Genomic DNA, 8,271 nt, shown 5'->3' on the forward strand with positions numbered 1-8,271 from the left:
GGTATTATTTTTATATCGAGGAATACAAATAAGAAATAATTAATAAAAGTGCAAAACAAGTTTACCTAACTAGGAGAATGTTAAATTAAACAAAAGCATAAAGCTGCCTCCACTTGGTAACAGGACAGTCATGCTACAGTATTGTTTTTTTTAAGTTGGGAGAGTCTCAGCAGATGATAGTGACTGAGGAAATGCTTTCACAAGAGAAGCTTTGCTCTTCTCAATGCCAGCTGGCCAGCTTCTATGTTCTTGCTCAGTAGCTGTCAGAAATATCTATGTAAAGTCTCTCTCTTTATTTTTGCTGATTCCTTACATTTATCAGTTTGCAAGTATACCAGTAATACAACCAATTGTTTAAATGTTACCTTTACTGTATATACTCTGGTAATTGCACTCACTTCATATGTATTCATTCTGTGTATATGTTTATATATATGTATATGCATATGTATATGTTTCTTGTTATTTGTGGAGCTTTTCTACCTGGGCCTCCACTGAAAATGGGTTCATAATGGCCCAGTGGACTACACCAGTAAACAAATGCAAATAAATAAATAAATATACTAATGTTTTAAATTCGCTTGAACTAAAATATTATATGGTCTGGAGAAGATGGATTCCAGCAGTTTCACTGTATAGTACAGACTATTGTCTGAAAAAGTGAAGGAAATAAAGTTATCTACAATTCTAAAGATATTTTAGCAGTTTAATTTGATATGCGAGTATTGACTTACATTAGTGTAACTGAAGGTGTTATCCTTTTTCTGTTTTTAGAAATGTGACCAAAATTCAGCTGTGGAAGTTCTTTTGGTAAAATGTGTGCAGATATGCAAGTCTCAAAAATACTAAATATATACAAGCCACTTCAAAGAAAGGGAAAAAATGACAATTACAATCTCAACTCTTAGACTCTTTCTAGTCACATAGGCCAGAATATATATTTCCCATTTAAATAGGCAGCAGGCCACACACAATGATGTCTACTGTTATGTGTTGCCTGTAATAGTGAATATGCCTTGGAACTGTGAATGGTACTTATATCCAAAACTCCCATACCCTGGCAGAAATTCATTATAACACTGAATATTTGCAGACACTGAACACTGGCAAGTGTGTTTGGACTCCTAAAGGTTTGCTTCCAATGTTTGGATGCACCTGCTGGTGTACTGCAACACACAGATAAGGCCTGAAGTCAGGTATTTGAGGTGTGTGCTATGTTGTGTAATATCATTGCACACAAGCAGATGCACTGTGGGAACATTGCAGTACTGTCTGGACCTATGTTGCAGCATGGTTGAAGAGCCATTTTCTGTGTCTTCCAAGGAACTGGCTGCAGCAGCATTCCATGCAAAGCAAAGGTGGGTGCAATATGTTGTGGCATTGGCAAAGAGTGAAAGTGTGGTCCATGGCAGTGGGTCATGATACAGACAACACAGAATAAAACTGATGCATGAAAAATCATGTCTAGTCTATGTAGTACAGTACACTGACTGTACATTTTGTGAGCAAACATTAACTTACTTACATAGGCTAGAATGTGTGCAGGACAGAAACACTAGCGTTCTGCACAGCATGTGGGGTGGGAAGCAATGCATGCTTATAGCAATATTGTAATTTGGGTAAGGATTATGGTATGTAAATATGGTAGCCACTCAGGTTGGATAGCAAGTTGCAGTGAGTCAGGGTTTATATCCGGGAGTAGCAAGATGGAGTTTCTGTGTCACAGATATTTGGAATTAAGCATGGCAAAGCACTTCAGGAGCATATATGGGAATTCTGATCAGATGAACCATGCTATGGACCTGCCCCTGGAAATGCCTAGTGTCTTGGTCTTGACACTGAATATCATATCAGGGAACCTACAATGCACCTTTACTTCTGCTGTATTATGAGCAATTCTCCATACCAACCTACCAACACCTGATTGCAGAAAGTCTTGTCAGCTTTTCCATTGCCCAAAATGCACATGCCACAAATGCATATAGTTTGCAATAACAACTCAATCACCTTACTGGAGAATATTTTCAACTGTTGTTATTGTGCTGGGCCATTGATAAGAGATGTACACCTGTGGGTTACATATATAGGTCAATATGTCTTTGTACATGACTGCCATTGACTGACCTTCTATGACTCACTACTGCTCCTTCCTCCATGAGGTGGCCATACTGACAGCAGCAATGACATTGGCCAGATTCCTGCAGCAGCTTGATGATGGCCATTAATTCTGTACACATCCTGCTGAGTGCATAGCTGAGGAATGACCTATGTACAGGTGCATAGCCGAGCAATGACCTAAGTACAGGTGCATAGCCAAGCAATGACCTATGTACAGGTGCATAGCCAAGCAATGACCTATGTAAAGGTGCATAGCCAAGAAATGACCTATGTACAGGTGCATAGCTGTGCAATGACATATGTACAGGTACATAGTCATGCAATGACCTATGCTCAGGTGTTTATCCATGTGATGAACTATGTACAGGTGCATAGCCGAGCAATGACCTAAGTACAGGTGCATAGCCGAGCAATGACCTAAGTACAGGTGCATAGCCATGCAATGACCTATGCACACCTGCATATCCAAGCAATGACCTATGCCCAGGAGCATAACCATGCAATGACCTATGCACAGGTGCACATAGTCGAGCAATGACCTATGTACAAGTGCATAGCCAAGCAATGACCTATGTACAGGTGCATAGCTGAACAATGACCTAAGTACAGGTGCATAGCCGAACAATGACATATGTACAGGTGCATAGCCAAGCAATGACCTATGTACAGGTGCATAGCCAAGCAATGATCTATGTACAGGTGCATAGCCAAGCAATGACCTATGTACAGGTGCATAGCCAAGCAATGACCTATGTAAAGGTGCATAGCCAAGAAATGACCTATGTACAGGTGCATAGCTGTGCAATGACCTATGTACAGGTACATAGTCATGCAATGACCTATGCTCAGGTGTTTATCCATGTGATGAACTATGTAAAGGTGCATAGCCATGTGATGACATATGTACAGGTGCATAACCATGCAATGACCTATGTACAGGTGCATAGTCATGCAATGACCTATGTACAGGTGCAGAGGCAAGCAATGACCTACGTAGAGGTACATAGCTGAGCAATGACCTATGTACAGGTACATAGGCATGCAATGACCTATGTATGGGTGCATAGCCGAACAATGACTTATGAACAGGTGCATAGTCATGCAATGACCTAAGTGCAGGTGCATACCCATGCAGTGATCTAAGTACAGGTGCATAGCTGAGCAATGACCTATGTACAGGTGCATAGCCAAGCAATGATCTATGTACAGGTGCATAGCCATGCCATGACATATGTACATGTGGATAGCCTTGTGAAGACCTATGCACAAGTGCATAGCCATGCGATGACCTGTGTACAGGTGCGTAGACAAGGAATGACGTATGTACAGGTGTATAGCCATGCAATGGCCTATACACAGGTGAATAGGCATGCAATGACCTATATACAGGTGCATATCCATGCAGTGACCTATGTACAGGTGAATAGCCAATAAATGACATATGTACATGTGCATTGCCATGCATTAACCTATGTACAGGTGCATAGCCGAGCAATGACCTATGTACAGTTGCATAGACAAGGAATGACCTATGTACAGGTACATAGCTGAGCAATGACCTATGTACAGGTACATAGACATGCAATGACCTATGTACAGGTGCATAGCTGAGCAGTGACCTATGTATAGGTGCATAGCCAAGCAATGACTTATGTACATATGCATAGCCATGCAATGACATATGTACAGATGCATAACCATGCAATGACCTATGCACAGGTGCACAGCCATGTAATGACCTATGTACAAGTGCATAGCTGAGCAATGACCTATGTATAGATGTATAGCCAAGAAATGACCTATGTACAGGTGCATAGCCATGCAATAACATATGTGCAGTTGCATAGCTATGCAATGACTTATGGACAGGTGCATAGCCATGCAATGACCTATGTATGTGTGCATAGTCGAGCAATGACTTATGTACAGGTGCATAGCCGTGCAATGACCTAAGTGCAGGTGCATACCCATACAATGACCCAAGTACAGGTGCATAGCTGAGCAATGACCTATGTACAGGTGCATAGCCAAGGAATGACCTATGTACAGGTACATAGTGAAGCACTGGCCTATGTACAGGTAAATAGCCGTGCAATGAACTATGTACAAGTGAATAGCTGAACAATGACCTATATATAGGTGCATAGCCAAGCCAAGGTGCAAGCAAACATAGGAGGATTGTGGCTAACAAAGTTTGCAGATGACTGCAAACTGGGTGCCATAATTGATACACCAGTGGACACAAGCATCCTTTACAAAGGCCTCATAGAAATGGATAACTGGTGCCAGAGCCATGGCCTTAAACTGAACGCCAAAAAATGTATAGTCATACCCTTTGGGAAAAACAAAGTACCCACAAATTACCACATAGGTGGTAATCCATTAAGTACGAAAGAAGTAATCAGAGACCTAGGGACCCAAGTTGACAGTAACCTCTCATTTGACACTCACATTGCCAAGGTGGTTAGGAAGACCTTCTATATTACCCACCTTATCATGAAAGCATTCACATCTAGATCAAGAGAGGTCATTGTGCCCCTGTACTCTTCCCTTATCAGGCCCATAATTGAGTACAATGCCCCATTTGGGATGTACCTTACCCGACACCTGCAGCAGTTAGAAAGACCTCAAAAGTACCTCAACAAGAGGATCAAGGGTCTCAAACATTTGTCATATGCTGCACGGCTGAAGAAACTCCAGCTCTATTCAGTCGCATACTGCCTACTCAGAGGCGATCTATGTCTGACGTACAAGTCCATGTCCAATCCGGAATTAATGGACACGCTCCACCTCAGAAAATCCAAATCCACCAGAGCCACGAGAGCGAGACATTTGAACCTCAACACAGAAATAAATAGAATGTGCTGGAGGGAATGATTCATAACCCAGAGGCTCCCTACACTCTGGAACAGAATCCCAGTCCATGTTAGGCAGAGCCCCTCACTGACTCTCTTCAAGAGAAATCTTGACGAGTGGATGGGAGATCATAGGTTTACCCCGGGAATCATCTCTGTGTCACTGCTGGACAGAGGCACAGCAAACTAATGGGTATAGTATTCTCATTCCAAGGGGTGGCAAAAGCCACACACACTCATGCTAGGCTTATAAATGCCCTAGGGCAGATAGCCTAGTATGAACCTATGAACCTATAACCTATGTACAGGTGCATAGACGTGCAATGACATATGTGCAGTTGCATAGCTATGCACTGACATGTACAAGTGCATAGCCATGCAATGACCTATGTACAGGTGCATAGCCAAGGAATGACATATGTACATGTACATAGCTGAGCAATGACCTATGTACAGGTACATAGCTGTGCAATGACCTATGTACAGGTGCATAGCTGAGCAATGACCTATGTACAGATGCTTAGCCAGGTGATGATCTAAGTACAGAAGCTTCTCTGTTCACCAGTGAGAGTGGGGAGCTTGGAGGAGCCTATCTGTCCCTGGAGGAGTGGTCTCAGCCCTGAAACTAGTAGCTTATTGGTCGTTTTGGGTCAATTCCTATCTCTTTCAGTTTCCCTGCTTTAAAACCCGCATTTGCGTGGTTTTGCACGATTTTGCACATACCGCAGCATCGGGCAGCTCCGCTTAAACGGGTTTAAACTATTCCCGGCTCCACACAGTCTGCTCTTCACTTTTTCCCTTAGAACTGTTCTAAATCTCAAAGTAAGCACTCTATTTTCATTCTAAAGCCCTGCAGTTGCTCGTATAAGTAATCTTATAAGTAAGCACTAATAAACTAAAGCACTACACCCTCTTATACTCCCTTTAAGTACTTGGCTCCCTATTGGTCCTTTTTGATCAGTCAAAAAGTAGTTCCTTATACTATTCTGGCATGTCCAAAAGTCATTTTCAGGTTTACTCTCCAGTCCAGCTGGTGAATCTGGGAATCTTGAGGCAATGTTACAACTGCCTTATGTACACAGACCACCCTCTCCTCCTCCCAACAAGCTCAAATATATGTGAGAGATGCAACTATATAGCCAAACTGGAGGCTGAGCTCTCTCAACCCAGTACTGGCGCAGTCAGTCAGGAGGAGAAGGTAACCACACACACCACAAATCCAATCTCACATAGACCTATCGCAACAGCAAACCAAACACATAAACACACAAAAACATACTCGGAGGCTCTAAATAAAAATCTGCCCAAGCAGCAGACACCTCCAAAGCAGACATCCAAGCAACCGCTACCCCACAACAATACCCATGTATCACATAGTTCACAAAGTCACTGTGCCACACAGTCACAGCCCTTAAGGCTAAACAACACACCTAATACACTTGTAATAAGTGACTCTATTGTCAGACACACTGATGTCCCACTCACCAGGCTGAACAAGGAGAAGGTCACTGTAAGCTGCCTGTCAGGTGCCAGGATCCGCCACATAACACAAGCACTCAGGTCACTCCAAAGCAAGTACAAATATGACTCCGTCATTGTCCATGCTGGTGTGAATGACCTGAGATCGCTCCCTGGACTACATGAAAAGAGACATAGAGGAGCTCTCTGATCATGTAGCCCAGGCCGGTATGACCCTGACCTTGAGTAGCATCTTACCCTCACCAAGAAAGATGCCACAGTATAAAGATAAAATGATCAATTTTAACAATTGGCTAAAGTATTGGTGTCATTCAAAGGGGATCCAGTTTCTGTCAGCCTGGGATGACATGCTCGACAAGCCACGTTGCTTCACTAGGGATGGCTTGCACCTGTCACCCCTAGTCTTTCGAATACTGGCTAAGGTTCTTGCCACCCCCATAGTGCCTTTTTTAGGCAAGACTCAAAAGACAAACCCACCTCCATAGACAACACAAGGAAAAAGAAACTAAGGGTAATGCTGCTCAACGCCAGACCTCTAAACCTCAAGATGCATGCACTTGAGGCTCTCCTCAGTATGGAGAATATCAATATCTGTGCAGTAACAGAAACCTGGTTCAAGGCTCCCAAGAACACCCCAGCACTAACAGGTTATACCTCATACCATGCTTTTTGGCCCCAAATCTCAGACCGAACCACAAAAGGAGGGGGAGTATCCATATTCATCAAAGATACCCACACCTCCAGGTTAGTGGCACTGCACGAAGCATCAGAGACCATCCATGTGCAACCAACAGTGGGCAAAACTGCCTTTCAGTTTGTAGCCTGCTACAGACCACCCTCCCAAACTCATGAACCCCACTCAGCTTTCCTGAGAACACTGGAGAATATGAAGGTCTCTCCAAACACCATTATATTGGGTGACTTCAACTACCCAAACATAGACTGGGAGCACTACTCAAGCCCCAACACCCTCGCCCAACGGTTCCTAGAATTTATAAACTCAAATGCTTTGGAACAACTGGTCACCACTCCCACAAGAGGAGAAACCATATTGGACCTGATCATACCAACATGGGGACTCCATGTTCCATACCAGAGGTATCATTGGTAAGATCTGACCATAAATTAATCTCACTAAACATCCATATGCTGCCCCCATCTCCAGCCAAGGAAACTAAGGTGAAGAACTTCTCAAAAGCAAACTTCACACTTCTCAAAACCAAGGTGGAATCCTTGAAAGCCCCCAGGCCAGTGAAAAATACGGCCCAAACCACAGAATCCTTTACAAACACATTCTATGGACACCTACAGAAATGCATGGATTGTGCTATCCCAAATAAAACCAAGACTCACTCCTCCAAAGGCAGGAGACCTGTCTGGTGGACCCCAGCCATAAATAAGCTATACAACAGAAGGAGGAGGCTACTACATGATAGAGCAAAATCCCAAAAAAGGAAGGCATCTCTGATCAGTACAAGCAAGAAACTATGATCCCTCATAATATCATCTAAGGCCACTTTCGAAAGAAAAATTGCAAAAGATGCTAAAGATAATCACAAGGCCTTCTTTAGTTATGTCTGGAACCTGGGTGGCAACTCCCAGATATGCTCTGAGTTAGTGCACTGAACCCACAGACATTGCCAACATCCTGGCAGACAGGTTCAGTGCAAACTTCTCCCCCCCTTCCCCCCAAAAGAGCAAATGTCTATCCCAACAGAGTGTAGCTTCCCTGACATCACAGATGCACAGGTGAGAGCTGCCTTCTACAAAGCAAAAAACACAACATCAATGGGACCGGATGGTGTCTGGGGCTGCGTCT

Source organism: Protopterus annectens, chromosome 4.part0, assembly GCF_019279795.1.
Source record: "Protopterus annectens isolate FY-2018-M chromosome 4.part0, PAN1.0, whole genome shotgun sequence".
Taxonomy (NCBI): domain Eukaryota; kingdom Metazoa; phylum Chordata; order Ceratodontiformes; family Protopteridae; genus Protopterus; species Protopterus annectens.